This window comes from Narcine bancroftii, chromosome 3 (assembly GCF_036971445.1).
Source record: "Narcine bancroftii isolate sNarBan1 chromosome 3, sNarBan1.hap1, whole genome shotgun sequence".
Taxonomy (NCBI): Eukaryota; Metazoa; Chordata; class Chondrichthyes; order Torpediniformes; family Narcinidae; genus Narcine; species Narcine bancroftii.
In genome coordinates this window covers 13,445,200-13,462,602 of record NC_091471.1, presented here as the reverse complement: position 1 = coordinate 13,462,602, position 17,403 = coordinate 13,445,200, and the positions used below count along the sequence as shown (strand labels likewise).

Below are 17,403 nucleotides of genomic sequence, written 5' to 3'. Positions count from 1 at the left end.
CGACTCCCACTTCAAAACAAGCGTCACATCACCCTCATCAGTGTCTATGCTCCAACCCTCCAGGCGGAACCAGCAGAAAAGAACAAGTTCTACACCGACCTGCGCAACCTCATCCAACGTACCCCTACAGCCGACAAGGTTGTCATCCTGGGCGACTTCAACGCTCGTGTCGGCAAAGACTCAGAAACCTGGCCAGGAATCCTGGGCAAGCATGGCGTCGGCAAGTGCAACGACAATGGGCGCCTCCTGTTGGAGCTCTGCGCAGAACAGCGGCTTGTCATTACAAACACCCTTTTTCAGCAGAGGGACAGCCTTAAGACCACCTGGATGCATCCCCGATCCAAACACTGGCACCTCCTGGACTACATCCTGGTGCGAGAAAGTGACAAACAAGATGTGCTCCACACCAGGGTCATGCCTAGCGCGGAATGCCACACTGACCACCGACTGGTTCGCTGCAAGCTCAACCTTCACTTCAAGCCAAAGCCCAGGAACAATAAAGCCCCCAGAAAGAGGTTCAATGTTGGAAAACTGCAGTCAGACGAAGCGAGAGGAAACTTCCAGGCAAACCTCAAAGCAAAGCTCGACGTTGCAACCCGCCTCACGGACCCGTCCCCTGAAACCCTCTGGGATCAGTTGAAGACTACCATACTGCAATCCACTGAAGAGGTACTGGGCTTCTCCTCCAGGAAAAACAAGGACTGGTTTGACGAAAACAGCCAGGAAATCCAGGAGCTGCTGGCAAAGAAGCGAGCTGCCCACCAGGCTCACCTTACAAAGCCGTCCTGTCCAGAGAAGAAACAAGCCTTCCGTCGCGCATGCAGCCATCTTCAGCGCAAACTCCGGGAGATCCAAAATGAGTGGTGGACTAGCCTCGCCAAACGAACACAGCTCAGCGCGGACATTGGCGACTTCAGGGGTTTCTACGAGGCTCTAAAGGCTGTGTACGGCCCCTCACCCCAAGTCCAAAGCCCGCTGCGCAGCTCAGACGGCAAAGTCCTCCTCAGCGACAAGATCTCCATCCTCAACCGATGGTCAGAACACTTCCAATCTCTTTTCAGTACCAACCGCTCAGTCCAAGATTCCGCCCTGCTCCAGCTCCCTCAACAGCCCCTAAGGCTAGAGCTGGATGAGGTTCCCACCCTGGATGAGACATATAAGGCAATCGAACAACTGAAAAGTGGCAAAGCAGCAGGTATGGATGGAATCCCCCCAGAAGTCTGGAAGGCTGGCGGCAAAACTCTGCATCCCAAACTGCATGAGTTTTTCAAGCTTTGTTGGGACCAAGGTAAACTGCCTCAGGATCTTCGTGATGCCACCATCATCACCCTGTACAAAAACAAAGGCGAGAAATCAGACTGCTCAAACTACAGGGGAATCACGTTGCTCTCCATTGCAGGCAAAATCTTCGCTAGGATTCTACTAAATAGAATAATACCTAGTGTCGCTGAGAATATTCTCCCAGAATCACAGTGCGGCTTTCGCGCTAACAGAGGAACCACTGACATGGTCTTTGCCCTCAGACAGCTCCAAGAAAAGTGCAGAGAACAAAACAAAGGACTCTACATCACCTTTGTTGACCTCACCAAAGCCTTCGACACCGTGAGCAGGAAAGGGCTTTGGCAAATACTAGAGCGCATCGGATGTCCCCCAAAGTTCCTCAACATGATTATCCAACTGCACGAAAACCAACAAGGTCGGGTCAGATACAGCAATGAGCTCTCTGAACCCTTCTCCATTAACAATGGCGTGAAGCAAGGCTGTGTTCTCGCACCAACCCTCTTTTCAATCTTCTTCAGCATGATGCTGAACCAAGCCATGAAAGACCCCAACAATGAAGACGCTGTTTACATCCGGTACCGCACGGATGGCAGTCTCTTCAATCTGAGGCGCCTGCAAGCTCACACCAAGACACAAGAGAAACTTGTCCGTGAACTACTCTTTGCAGATGATGCCGCTTTAGTTGCCCATTCAGAGCCAGCTCTTCAGCGCTTGACGTCCTGCTTTGCGGAAACTGCCAAAATGTTTGGCCTGGAAGTCAGCCTGAAGAAAACTGAGGTCCTCCATCAGCCAGCTCCCCACCATGACTACCAGCCCCCCCACATCTCCATCGGGCACACAAAACTCAAAACGGTCAACCAGTTTACCTATCTCGGCTGCACCATTTCATCAGATGCAAGGATCGACAATGAGATAGACAACAGACTCGCCAAGGCAAATAGCGCCTTTGGAAGACTACACAAAAGAGTCTGGAAAAACAACCAACTGAAAAACCTCACAAAGATAAGCGTATACAGAGCCGTTGTCATACCCACACTCCTGTTCGGCTCCGAATCATGGGTCCTCTACCGGCACCACCTACGGCTCCTAGAACGCTTCCACCAGCGTTGTCTCCGCTCCATCCTCAACATCCATTGGAGCGCTCACACCCCAAACGTCGAGGTACTCGAGATGGCAGAGGTCGACAGCATCGAGTCCACGCTGCTGAAGATCCAGCTGCGCTGGATGGGTCACGTCTCCAGAATGGAGGACCATCGCCTTCTCCACTGGCCACCGTGACAGAGGTGCACCAAAGAAAAGGTACAAGGACTGCCTAAAGAAATCTCTTGGTGCCTGCCACATTGACCACCGCCAGTGGGCTGATAACGCCTCAAACCGTGCATCTTGGCGCCTCACAGTTTGGCGGGCAGCAGCCTCCTTTGAAGAAGACCGCAGAGCCCACCTCACTGACAAAAGGCAAAGGAGGAAAAACCCAACACCCAACCCCAACCAACCAATTTTCCCTTGCAACCGCTGCAATCGTGTCTGCCTGTCCCGCATCGGACTGGTCAGCCACAAACGAGCCTGCAGCTGACGTGGACTTTTTACCCCCTCCATAAATCTTCGTCCGCGAAGCCAAGCCAAAGAAAAGAAAGCATTTTAGTTTATTTTCAGTCACATTTAACCATCAGGTTCTTCCCTCTCCACAGAGCCACCTGAAAGCTGAACAATAATACTACAGATAACTACCACCACCTCCCCCAGGTTTACAGATAAAGCCTTTGATTGGGGGAACTTTTATCAAGCAGGGATAACAAGACATTTTAAGGGAGTCACCCCAACACTGAGCGGCATCAACCAGCTCTACGTCCTGGGCGACGCCATGGTTGTTTCACACAACTTTAAATGTCTGCTACAAGCAAAGAATGACCAGGGCTCTCACTGGCTGAATATCTGCTCCCATCTTCACCAAAGGTTTGTGTGTTACCTCAGAGAACATTTACTTTTACCATTTAAAACTTGTGCATTTTTTACCTATTATTTTATTCATATTTATTTTAAATTGTTTTATTTATTTTCCTATTTTTTTGCCATTTGCTTGAGGGTGCTGGATACCAGGGGCTTAACTGTATATAATTTTATGTTTATTTCCCTTTGCCTGAAGTAGACAACCAGGTTGTTATTCTTGGTGAACATATTCAATGCGCCATTCGAGGTCAACAGGTTGTTGTTTTTTAACGACATTCTGTTAAAGCTCAATTGCAAAAATATTACTTGAAAATAATTGATGACATAAGAGAGTAGATTTAGATTTAGATTTAGAGCATGTCTAACAGTATTGTGATATCTGGTGCCCCATGGTGACCTCCTCTACATTGGGGAAACTAGACATGGAACATCGAGAACTACAGCACAGTACTGGCTTTTCAGCCCTCAACATTAAGCCAACCCATATTTTCCTTAAAAAAATATATAAATCCTCCCTACCCCGTGACCCTCTATTTTTCTTTCATCCATGTGCCTGTCTGAGAGTTTCTTAAAAGCCCCTATTGTTTCAGCCCCTACCACCACCTCTGGCAAGGCATTCCAGACACCCACACTCTCTGTGCAAAAACAACTTGCACCTGATGTCTGCCCTAAACTTCCCTCCATTCACTTTGTACACATATAGTCTAGTGTTTGCTATTTCTGCCCTGCGTAACAGTGGCTGCCCGTCCACCCGATCTATGCCCCTCATAACCTTGTAGACCTCTTTTAAGTCTCCTCTTATCCGTTTATCCTCTAAAGAAAAAAAATACCAGCTTTGCTAACCTTGCCTCACAAGACTTATTTTCCAATCCAGGTAACATCTTGGTAAATCTCCTCTGCACCCTCTCCATAGCTTCCATATTCTTCCTGTAATGAGGTGACCAGAGATTTGTAGAGTTGCAGCCTGACCTCTCTGCTCTTAAACCCTTATTAATAAAGCCCAGCATCCCACAGACCTTCTTAACTCTTCTATCAACTTGTGTGGCGACCTTGAGGGATATATGGATTTGGACCCCAAGGTTCCTCTGTTCATTCACACTCTTAAATAACCGACCATTAACCCTGTACTCAGCTTTCTGGTTTGTCCTTCCAAAATGCATCACCTCACACTTATCTGGATTGAATTCCATCTGCTACTTTTCTGCCCAACTCTGCATCCTATCAATATCCTCTTGTAACTTTCGACAACCTTCAGGTCCATCCACAACTCTCCTCCAAATCATCCACAAACTTACTGACTCATCCTTCCGCTTCTTCATCCAGATCATTTATAAAAATCATAAAGAGCAGGGATCCCAGAACAGATCCTTGTGGCATTCCACTAGTCACTGACCTCCAGGAAAAATACTTTCCTTCCACTACTATCCTCTGCTTTCTATCTGCAAGCCAATTTTTTTAATCCACCCTGCCATGGATCGCATGCCTAATGACTTTCTTTTCATGGGGGACCTTGTCAAATGCCTTAATAAAATCCATATGGACCACATCTACAACCCTACCCTCATCAATTTCTTTTGTTACCTTCTCAAAAACTCAATTAGGCTTGACGACCTTCCCTTATGCTCAGTAATCCTACCCTTAAGGATACTCGCCATTAATTTGCACACCATTGATGTAAGACTCACCGGTCTAGATAATCGCAGGATTCTCCCTATTACCTTTTTAAAACAAGGGGACTACATTTGCCATTTTCCAATCCTCTGGCACCTCTCCTGCTGCCAAAGATGACTCAAAGATCATAGCTACTGCTCCAGCTATCTCTTCCCTCACTTCCCACAGCAACCTGGGGTCTATCATGTCCGGTTCAGGGGACTTATCAGTCTTAATGTTTTTAAGGAGATTCAACACTTCCTCATCCTTAATCTCAACGCACATGCCTATTTTATTCCAACCTCACTGCAAATTGTATTTCGTACAAGCAAATTATATTTATGGCTTTCTGGAAGATTGTTTTCATATCCTTTGAGTGTCTCCATATTAACAGACTTCGATCCAAGGTTACATGCAGATGGTCCATATAATTCTTTAACCATTCTTTTGTATGTATTAACATATTAATGTTTTAAGTATAGTTTAATTGTTTTATTAAAGTTCTTAATGCATAATGTTCCAATAAACAGTCAAAAACAACAGCGTCCCCATGTTGTCCAAGCGATTATAAAGGAAAATAGTTGCAATACTTGCCCTGATCAATGTCTTTTTCTCTTGTGAATGAAGCAAAGTATTTATTTAGGTCCTCCTGAACCACCTCCACCTCCTTTAGTGGTCCACCTTCATTCTTATCATCCTTCTGTTCTTCACATACACATAGAATGCCTTGCGTTCTCTTTAATCCTACATGCCAAGGCCTTCTCATGCTCCCTTTGAGCTCTCCTAAGTCCTTTCATAAGCTCCTTCTTGGCTACCATATATTTCTCATGAGCTGCTCCTATACCTAACACATGCTTCCTTCTTCCTCTTGGCTAGCGGCCCAGCTATTTTGTCAACCACAGTTCCCTTTTCCTACCATTCTTTCCCTGTCCCAGTCGGACAAACCTATCCTGCACCCTGCACAAATGATCCTTAATCTTCCTCCATATTAGTTCTGTGCCTTCTCCCTTGGAGATCAGTTTCCAATTTACTCTCGCGAGTTTCTGCCTCATCCCATCATAATTAGCCCTTCCAGTTTGTCTGTTTTTATCCTTATCCATAGCTATACTAAAACTCAGGGAGTTGTGGTCACTCTCACCAGAATGCTCCCCACTGAGTGGTCCACCACCTGACCAGGTTCATTATCCAGAATTATATCCTGTTCATTTCCTCCCCCTCCCACCTACATTCACCTGTGCACCTCCCCACCCCTCTTTCCCCACCTTTCTTGTTCGAGTGTTTGCCTGACATTTGGGATTCCTGATGAAGGGCTCAGGCTCAAGCTGTCAACTGTCTCTGGCTTTCTGTGGATGCTGCGTAACCTGAAGAGTCCCTTCAACAGGGGTGGTGCGATTAGCATATTATTGCGATAGCAACCGGGGCTGCAAGGTGTTTGTATGTTGTCCTCACTTCTGCGTGGGTTTTCTCCGGGTGCTCCGGTTTCCTCCCACCCTTCAGAACATACTGGGGGTTGTAGGTTAATTGGGGTATTTGGGTGGCAAGGGTTCGTGGGCCACAATAAAAAAAATTCTAAAAACTCTTTGTGCTTTGCTCCAGTTTTCAAGCATCTGCAAATTCTCGCCTATCTTGTGAAAACTTAACAGATCCACAAAATGTAGTTTCCCAGGTAATCCCATCTTTTCAAGAGTTTGTGGGGTTGGTGGGTGACAGTCTCCAGATTGACGTCATTCCCCACCACGTGCAGAATGCAACACGTGTACAGCGCCGAAGAATGGGGTTTGGCAATTTTGCAATTTAAAGATAGTTGTGTGCCTTTCGTCAGTGTGAGTGGATGCAACTGCAGTAAGTTGGAATGCAGGCTTTGTAAATCTGTTATGCTTTAAAGCAGTGGTTCTCAGACTTTTTCTTTCCACTCACACACCACTTTAAGTAATCCTTATACCATCGGTGCTCTGTGATTAGTAAGGGATTGCTTAAGGTGGGATGTGAGCGGGAAGAGAAGGTTGAGAATCACTGCTCTAGACGCAATTGTTACTGAAATATTTTGCTGGACAAAAATTGTAATTTGGCCTATTTCCTTTGGAGTTCTGAAACCGTGCACATGACGAGTCAATGAGGGATCATTAAAACAGTGGATTTCAAACGTTTTCTTTCCACCTTACTAATCACAGAGTATCTATGGCCTAGGGATTACTTAAAGTGAGTGGAGAGAAAAAGGTTGGGAACCACTACTTTAAATACTTGCAAGCATAGAGAAGTAATTCTGGCAGAATTCCAGGAAGTTCCAATGTGTCTATTAAAAAGTTATTATTGAGAGTATTTTACACTTTATCTTCATTCAAGAACCTGATGCATGCAGGAGGAAACTTTCTTTGAGTGTGGAATGAGCCTACCAGCTGAACTGATGAGTGTAAGGGCCCAATTTGGACCAATAAGAAAAATCTGGATAGGTATAGAATGGGAGGAGTAGAGAGGGCTATGATGCGGATGTAGATCAGTAGCCCCAGGCAGTATAGTGGTTGGGCGTGGATGAGATGGACTGACAGGCCTGTTTCTGTGCTGTCGAGAGAAAGAGAGGGGGGGTGGGGGGTGGGTGGGAGAGAGAGAGAATAAAATGTGCTGGTGTACAAACTCCTATTAAACATTCAGCCTGAGAGGAGGTGGGAAAGGAGAGTGTGTCATGGGATGGGATGGCTCTGTATGTTGGCTCATTAATGAGGCAACAGGAAATGTAGATCATAAGACATTGGAACAGATTTCAGATTTATTGTACATGAGTATGTACATGAATGACATCACATGTCATACTTTCTCCTATGGGCCAGGCAGAATTACCTCCTTTTGGTAGTGACAAAAAAAAAACTGTACTCAACGTACATGTAAACAAATTGAGAAATGTCAAGAAACTCTGCAATACAGAGAGGAAAAAAAATCAGTCGAGTACACAAGTCAGAGTCCTTAAATGAGCTCCTGATTGAGATCGTTGTTGAGGTGTCTTTGGTGAGATAACAGGTGGAGGATTGTGTTCGTTTATGGCAAGGAAGCTATGTCGAGGGTGCAGAGGAGATTTGCCAGAGAGCGCTGGCTTTGAACCTGGGTCACTGGCGCTGCAACAGCATTACGCTAACAAGCCACTGGTGATGATCGTCGCATTGTTACTGGGGATAGGAGAAGTACCGAAGGGTTGCAAATGTTGTTCACCTGTTCAAGAAAGGGAATATAGATAACCCAGGAAGTTTTTTCAGTGGTGGTCAAGTTGTTGGAGAAGATCCTGAGAGACAGGATTTACAAGCATTTAGAGAGGAATAATCTGATTAGGGATAATCATGTTTTCATCAGGGACAGGTCTATCTCGTGAACCTGGATGAATTCCTTGACGATGTAACAAAGAACATTGATGAAGGTAGAGCGGTGGATGTAATGCACATGGATTTCTGTAAGGCATTTGATAAAGTTCCCAATGCCAGGAGACAGCAGCAGAGAGGTGAGTAGAATAAATAGCTGGACTTACCGGGCCTCGGACTTAGAAAGGTTGGACTCGGGGTCGGAGGAGGCAGTGAGTCAGTGCCTGGTGTTGGGTGAGAGGAGGAGGAGCAAGGAGTTAATTGGGGTTAATTGGTAATGGCTAATAAAAGGGGTAAAAAGGGAGGGAGTGGCCAGCGAGGTGCGGCACTGTGACTGAGTGGGGACTTGGAACTTTGGCTCAAGGGACTTCGGCGAGCAGGGACCGAAAAGGAGCTCCTTGTGTGGTAAGGTATCTTTGTAACAACATATTATAGTAAGAAAGGAGGAAATGGAGTCAGTTGGGGTAGTTAAGTGCTCCAGTTGCGGGATGTGGGAAGTCAGAGACACCACAGCTGTTCCTCACGACTACACCTGTAAAAGGTACATCCAATTGCATATAATGAGTGACCGCGTTAGGGAGTTTGAGCTGCAGTTGGATGAACTGAGGATCATAAGGAAAGCAGAGGCAGTGACAGAGAGGAGTTACAGGGAGACAGTCACCTCTAGAAGGCAGGAGTCAGGGAATTGGGTGACTGTGAGGAAAGGAGGGAGAGTGCCAGTGCAGAGTACCCCTGTGGAAGTGCCACTCAGCAACATGTATTCGGATTTGGATAGTGCTGGGGAACAGCCTATCAGGGACGAGTGGTGGGGGTCAGGTCTCTGGCACGGGGGCTGCCCCTGAGGCTCAGAAGGGAAGGAAGGATAAGAACAGGATACTTGTAGTTGGGGACTCGTTAGTCAGAGGGACAGATAGAAGGTTTGTGGGAAGAGATGGGGGATCCAGGTTGGTATGTTGCCTCCCTGGTGCCAGGGTCAGGGATATCTCTGATCGAGTTCACAGAATTCTGCAAGGGGAAGGAGAACAGCCAGAAGTCGTGGTCCATGAGGGGACCAATTACTTAGTTAGAAGTGGGGATGAGGTCCTGAAACAGGATTATGTAGAATTTGGTAGGAATTTAAAAAATAGGACCTCCAAGGTAGTAATCTCTGGATTGCTGCCCATGCCACGCGCTAGTGAGGGTAGAAATAGGAGGATGTAGAGGATGAATGCGTGGCTAAAGAGATGGTGCAGGGGGCAAGGGATAAGATTTCTGGATCATTGGGATCTCTTCTGGGGAAGGTCGGACCTGTACAAAAGGGATGGACTCCACTTGAACTGGAGGGGGACCAATGTGCTGGCAAGCAGATTTGCTAGAGCTGTGGGGGAAGGTTTAAACTAGTTTGGCAGGGGGGTGGGGATCAGAGTGTGAGAGCAGCGTCAAGGGAGCATGGCCACCTAGATAGGAATAATAACAATAAAATAGGTAGGATGGAGATTAGGGTAAAGGTAGAAAATAGAATATAGGTGAGGGTCATTCTCTGAATTGCATATATTTTAATGCAAGAAGCATAGTGAATAAGGTAGATGAGCTTAGAGCATGGACAGATACGTGGGGTCACGATATTGTGGCAATTAGTGAGACCTGGCTACAGGAGGGGCAGGACTGGCAACTTAATATTCCAGGATACATTTGTTTTAGATGTGATAGATCAGGGGGTAAAAAAGGGGGAGGAGTTCCTCTGCTTGTTAAGGAGGACATTACTGCCGAGAGGTGGCAGGATGGTTTAGAGGAATCGTCCAGTGAGGCTGTTTGGGTGGAATTGAGGGGTGAAGGAGGCATGAGGGTGCTAATAGGGATGTATTGCAGACCGCCAAATGGGCCAAGAGAATTAGAGGAACAAATTTGTAGGGAGATAACTTGTATGTGTGAGAATCATAAGGTAGTGATCATGGGAGATTTTAACTTCCCTCACATTGATTGAGATACCCACATAGTTAGAGGGCTGGATGGGCTAGAGTTCGTTAAATGTGTACAAGATTGTTTTCTAAATCAATTAGTAGAAGAACTGACTGGGGACGGTGTAATACTGGATCTCCTGTTAGGGAACGAGCTAGGTCAGGTATGGGACATTAATGTTGGAGAACAACTTGGGTCTAGTGATCAAAACTCTGTTAGTTTTCAGTTAGTTTTAGGGAAGAGCAAAGGGGGGCCTAAAGTTGAGGTTCTGGATTGGAGAGGAGCAAATTTTGAAGGAATAAGAAGGGATTTGGGGAGTATTGAGTGGGACAGGATATTTTCAGGTAAAGATATAAATGACAAATGGAGGATATTCAAAAAAGAAATTTTGAGGGTACAGAGCAGATATGTCCCAGTGAGGATCAAAGGAAAGGCTGGAAATCATAGGGAGACTTGGTTTTCGAGGAATATTGGACATTTGGTGAGGAGAAAAAGGGAGGTGTACAGAGGTATAAAGAGCAAGGAGCTGAGAATTTGAAGGAGGACGACAAGGAGTGTTGAAGGAATCTTAAGAAAGAAATTAGAAAGGCCAAAAAAAGGCATGAAGTGGCTTTGGCAGACAGAGTAAAAATAAATCCAAAGGGTTTCTCTTGGTACATTAAAAGTAAAAGATTAGTGAGGGATAAAATTGGACTCCTTGTAGATAGCGAGGGTAGGCTGAGTGAGAAGTCAGAGGAAATGGGGGAAATTTTGAATGATTTCTTTGCCTTGGAAAAAAAAAATATTGAACCAGTTGAGGTAAAGAAAAATAGTGGGGAGGTCATGAAGCATATAAGGATAACCGAGGAGGTAGTGATGGCTGTGTTGAAAAAGATAAAGGTGGATAAATCTCCGGGACCGGACAAAATATTCCCAAGGACACTCAGGGAGGCTTGTGGACAGATAGTGGGGCCATTAACAGAGATAGTTAGGATGTCACTAGCCACGGGGGTAGTGCCAAAGGATTGGAGAGTTGCGCATGTGGTTCCGCTGTTTAAGAAAGGGTCCAAATGTAAACCTGGGAATTATAGGCCCGTGAGTCTGACGTCTGTGGTGGGCAAGTTGGTGGAAGTGTTCTAAGGGATGGTATTTACAAATATTTGGAGGTACAGGGATTGATAGGGAGTAATCAGCATGGTTTTGTCAGGGGTAGATCATGCTTGACAAATCTGATTGAGTTTTTCAAGGGGGTTACAAAAAAGGTTGATGAAGGGAAAGCGGTGGATGTTGTCTATTTAGACTTTAGTAAAGATTTTGACAAAGTTCCCCACAGGAGGTGAGGAAAAAAGGTGGAGGCATTAGGTATAAATGAGGACGTAGTGAAATGGATTCAGCAATGGTTGGATGGGAGGTGACAGAGAGTAGTGGTAGAAAATTGTTTGTCCAATTGGAGGCCGGTGACTAGTGGAGTTCCTCAGGGATCGGTCCTGGGTCCACTATTGTTTGTTATTTTTATTAACGATCTGGAAGTAGGGGTGGAGAATTGGATAAGCAAGTTTGCGGATGATACAAAGATTGGTGGTGTTGTGGACAGTGAGGAAGATTACTGTAGATTAAAAGGTGATTTAGGAAGGCTGGAGGTGTGGGCTGAGAAATGACTGAGGGAATCTAATACAGATAAGTGTGAGGTGTTACATTTTGGAAAGGCAAATCTAAATAGGTCATATGCATTAAATGGTCGGCTATTGAGATGTGCAGAGCAACAAAGGGATTTAGGAGTTGTGGTAAATAGTACCCTCAAGGCTGATACTCAGGTAGATGGTGTGGTGAAGAAGGCATTTGGAATGTTGGCCTTCATAAATCGGAGTATTGAATTCAAGAGTAGGGAGGTTATGATGAAATTGTACAAGGCATTGGTGAGGCCAAATTTGGAGTACTGTGTACAGTTTTGGTCACCAAATTATAGGAAAGATATAAACAAAATAGAGAGAGTGCAGAGAAGGTTCACGAGAATGTTGACAGGATTTCAGGGTCTGAGTTGCAGGGAAAGGTTGAGCAGACTAGGGCTTTTTTTCTCTGGAGCGTAGAAGATTGAGGGGGGACTTGATAGAGGTGTTTAAGATTTTAAAAGGGACAGACAGAGTAAATGTGGATAGGCTTTTTCAATTAAGAGTGGGGGAGATTCAAACTAGAGGGCATGGTTTAATGTTGAAGGGGGAAAATTATAAGGGGAACATGAGGGGAAATTTCTTTACGCAGAGGGTGGTGGGGATGTGGAATGAGCTTCCGGCAGATGTGGTCGAGGCGGGATCATTGGTTACATTTAAGGAAAGACTGGATCGTTACATGGATAGGAGGGGACTAGAGGGGTATGGACCGGGTGCTGGTCAGTGGGACTAGGAGGGTGGGGATTTGTTACGGCATGGACTAGTAGGGCCGATCTGGCCTGTTCTGTGCTGTAAGTGGTTATATGGTTATATGAGGTTCATTCAGAATGTTAATAGGCATGGAATCCAGAGGCTTTGCTTTGTGGAAACTAAATTGGCTTGCCCAGAAAAGGCAGAGGGTGCTTGTAAATGGTTCATATTCTGCTTGGAGGTCAGTGACCAATGGTGTTCCGCTGGGATCTGTTCTGGGACCCCTCCTCTTTGTGATATTTTTCTTATAAATGACCTGGATGAGGAAGTGGAAGGTTTGGTTAGTCAGTTTGCGAATGACACAAAGGTTGATGGTGTTGTGGATAGTCTGTGGTGTTGCCAGAGATCACAAAGGGACCCTGGTGGGATGCAGAGCTGGGTTGGTAACTGGTAGGTGGAGTTTAACCCAGAAAAGTGTGATATGGTTCATTTTGCAAGGCGGAATACAATATTAATATGGACCAACTGAAAGATCTTGAGGTCATGTCCATAGGACACTCAAAGCTGCTGCACAGGTTGAGCAGGTTTATGATATTAGCCTTGATTGACTGTGGGATTGAGTTCAAGAGCCATAAGGTAATGCTACAGCTATAGAAGACCTTGGTTAGACCCCACATGGGATACTATGTTCAGTTCTGGTCTCCTCATTACAGGAAATATGTGAATGTGAAATAGAGGGTGCACAGATTTACAAGGTTGTTCCCTGGATTGAAGAGCATGACTCCTGATGATAGATTAGACGAACTTGGTCTTTTCTCCTTAAAGGGGGATGAGGGGTGACCTGATGGAGGTATATAAGACGATGAAATGCATTAATTGCGTGGGATGGCCAGAGGCTTTTTCCCAGGGCTGAAATCGCTAACATGAGGGGGCATAATTTTAAGTACAAGGATGTAAGATGTAGGTTTTTTGCACAGAGAGTGGTGGGTGCCTGGAATGTGCTGCCAGAAATGGTGATGATAGATTATTAGATGGAACTGAGCTAGGAAGTAGGTTATTAGGCCAGCACGACACTCTGGGCTGAAGGGCCTGTACAGTGCTATAAATTTCTATGTTCTCTGTTGGAATGGGAGAGAAACCATTTCAATAAAGTCTCCACTTCCAGGCTGGAGTGGGAGAAGAGGCAGTTTCACTGGGGTGGACATTGGAACCCATGGGAAACACAGAGAAAACTCAAAACTGGCAAGTCACCAGGCCCTTGCCAAGCATATCTGAAAAAAAAAAATCAGGTAAATTAATTGTAGAAGTCCTGCGCAGAATCTCTCAAACAGGTTATAAATCATGGCAGTGGCAGTGAAACTGCAGAACTGCCAATGTTACAACATGGAAAAGGTGAAATGTTTACTGTAGGAAGACGCAAACTTTAGAAGACCAAAATGCAGGAGTGATGAAAGATAAAGGTTAATAAAACAATGGATAAAATTTATGGATGGCAAATCAATACCATACAGTATAGTAAAAGGCTATTTCAGCCCACACATTTGTGCCACCCAATTTACACCCCATTAACCTACACCCCCCAGTTCATTTTGAACAGTGGGTGGAAACCAGAGCCCCCAGGGAAAACCCACATAGACAGGGGAGAATGTAGAAACTCCTCAGACAGCACTGGATTTGAACCCTGGTCCGGCCCCGACTGCGTCACCAACCATGCCGCCCCAACATTTTAATGGAGTCCTTTATCGAGGTACGGTCCCAGGAGCTGATGTCATTGTGCTATATCAGCAGAACTTTCATGCCAACTGGTTCATGCCAACCATTCTGCTTAACATTTTGTATGGGCACCTGACTACATACCTTGATGAAGGGCTCAAGCCCAAAATGTTGGTTATGTATCTTTATAAGGAACACTGTTTGACCTGTTGAGTTGCTCCAGCATTGTGTTTTTATCATGCCTATCAAAGCTTGTTCCGTTTGCCCCAAATCCCTCTGAACATTTCCTGTCGAGGTACCTGTGCAAATGTCTTATGAGTGGAGCAGGACAGCACAGGAACTGGCCCTGCGGCCCACAATAACGCACCAAACATGATGCCCAAATTATACCAAAACTCAGCTGCTTGCCTGGTATATACCCCTCTATTGCCTTCATATTCATGAGGTCTGTATAAGTACCATTGTATCTACTTCCACCGCTACCTTTGAATGAGACTCCGGTTTATTGACATGAACATGTGTGTCACATTTGTTGGTTTGTAGCAGCAGTAACTTTGCATTACAGGTGCAAAATTGCTACAAATAACTGTTCTGTTGATACGAGTTCTAAAACATAAATATGTGCACAAAAGAAAAAAAGTGAGGTAGTGTCTATAGATTGTCCGTTCAGAAATCTGATGGCAGAGGGGAAGAAGCTGTTTCTAGAATGTCCTCAGGCTCCCGTACCTCCTTCCTGATGCTAGCAGTGAGAAAAGGGCATGACCTGGGTGGTGAGGGTCCTTTCTTCTTTTAACGACCAGGAGTTGTAGATTAATTGGGTGTGATTGGGCGTCACGGGCCGAAAAAGCCTGTGACTATGTTGTATGTCTAAATGTTTAAAAATTTTCAAACATCTATCCAATAAATCCGACTCAAAAGCTTGTCAATTGTGTTGTCACAGTTTGGCCTGTCACTCCAGGATTGATTTCCATTTTATGGTGGTAAGGACCACACTTCAAAAATATGCCAGTAGCATAAACATTTTAATCTTGTCCCTGTGTTCAATTCTCTCGAGTTGGAGAAAAGTCTGAAGATCCTCCAGTGAAGACTGTAGATATCCCCCTGGGTTATAATATTCCCCAGTGGTCTTCCCACAGACTGAGCCCAAAAGGAGTAATGCTTCCTAATTACCAGGAAAATGATTAATGTTTCCATATTTTACAATTAACATTTTTTTAATCTAAAGAGGAAATACAAGGCAGCATTTGGATTTTCAACAAAACTATCACTTCCTCATAAGTAACCTCAAACCTTACCATTTCACGGCAGTTCAGGGAATAAGAACCTTCCAATGCAGAGCTCAGAGTTTAAAGAAGGGAAAAGCACAGAGGAAGAAAAAAAAATGTAATATGTAAAACGGCTCAGAATGAACTACTTTTTAAAATTCAACTTGGCCAATGAGTGGCTAAGATTCAGTGGCATTGGTGTGAGGTTGGATGGTACTGTAATTGGTTCACCATGACAAACTTCCGTCCCCGAGGATCCCATGAACTGTGTGGTTTATTTTTAAAAATTATTTAGTAATTTCAGATTATTTAACTTGAATTTGACTCCCCCAGCTGCCTAAGTGGGAGATGAGTCATCCCTGAATAGGCTTGGGTTCTCCAGCCACATAACCACGTGCCACGAATCTCTAAGGATTGTCTTACATGAAACATAGAAGTGATAGGCAAGTCCAGAATAGTCCACGCAACTGGTAAGAACTTAACAAAATCTCATTGACCGCGATTACATCATTGAATTAACCACAAGCTCCATTTTTAAATGTTGTTCTTACAGTTTCTGAATCCCATTTTTAACACTGAGCGATTTCAAATTGTTGGAGCTTCAGGATAATTGGACAATCCTGGACACCCAATGAGTGAAGCCACAAATGTATGCAAGGGAAGCCAGAAGTTGGGTTTCAGCTACTCGTGGGGGAAAAAAATGAGCTTCAATGGAGATAATGGTTGGATTATGCAATCAAGGGTATTATGGGAAAACACAATCTAGGTGGCCATTCAGCACATTGAAAATGCTGGTATTTTCATTAGGGGCTCCCAGCAAATGCTGAAACTGGGTCTCCTAAGTGTAAAGCCAGGACAGGAAAGGAGATCAAAATAAACAAGCAATGCTCGAAAAACTCAGCGTACTTTACATAGCAAAGATCACCAATGTTTCGGGTTAGACCCCTTCATCAAGGAATGAGCAAAATGTAGATAGGCACCCGAACAAAAGGATGGGGGTGGGGCAGGGGGAGGAGCACAGTCCCACAGGCAGGAGATAACAGGTGGATGAGGGAGGGCACACCAGCAAACCAGGGGGGTGGGGGATGACAGGGAGAGGGAGGGAGGGGGGTGGCTGGAGGAAAGGAAACAGGATTTGGAAGGTCACTGTCTAGCAGAAACCAGAGAAGCTGACGTTAATGCCATCCGGTGGGAGAGTGCCCAGACGGAATATTAGGTGTTGCTCCTCTAATTTACGGGTGGTCTTGGTTTGACAATGCATTTTGTTCCATCACTGATTTCACCAAATGTCATAAAGTCATAAGGCTGGAAACAGGTTGTTCAACCTAAAGGACAGATGGAGAGTGGAATGGGATGGGCGCTATCTGAAACTGGAAAAGGCAGGGTTCACACCAATGGGATGCTGTCTCTCTCTGGGAAGATATGTTCTCCAAGTCTGAAGTGAGCCTCACCCTGGCAATGAATAAGCTGAGGACATCGCTGTAGTTTTGGGTCAGGAGAATCAAACTGGTGTGTGAGGGTAATCCACAGGTGCTCAACAGAGATTACCCAACCATGAGGAGGGCACATTGAGAGCAACAGACAAGGTTGATGAGATATCTGTGAAACTCTGCCTCAAATGGAAGGTAGGTTTATGCCCCTGGGTGGAGATGGGTAAGGTGTAGCAAGAAGTCTTGAACCTACTACAGCTAAATACAGTCAGCTGCAGACGGTCTTGCAGCATCAGTGGGGGAAAATGGATGGTTGATGTTTCAGACCAGAACCCTTCAAGACTGGAACTGCAGAGAGAGAATGTGGTCCAAAGAGGACAGGGTGATAGGAGCAGGAAGGGGCCCATGTGGGATTGGAGGACCAGGGAGAGGCGAAGCATGACAGAGGTAGAAGACTGGGAGATATCAGGCAGAGGGAGAGAGGAGCAAGAGAAACAAA

The 17,403-nt window shown here is 45.3% G+C and overlaps 1 long non-coding RNA gene across 1 annotated transcript in view; it reads right to left on the bottom strand.

Moving 5' to 3' along the window:
• LOC138756052 (uncharacterized) overlaps positions 1-15,546 on the bottom strand; it is a 66,322-nt gene extending 50,776 nt beyond the window's left edge. Inside the window, exon 1 of the long non-coding RNA XR_011352704.1 lies at positions 15,505-15,546. This is a non-coding gene — a long non-coding RNA (uncharacterized lncRNA). The remainder of the gene's footprint in view (positions 1-15,504) is intronic.
• Positions 15,547-17,403: the final 1,857 nt, after the last annotated feature.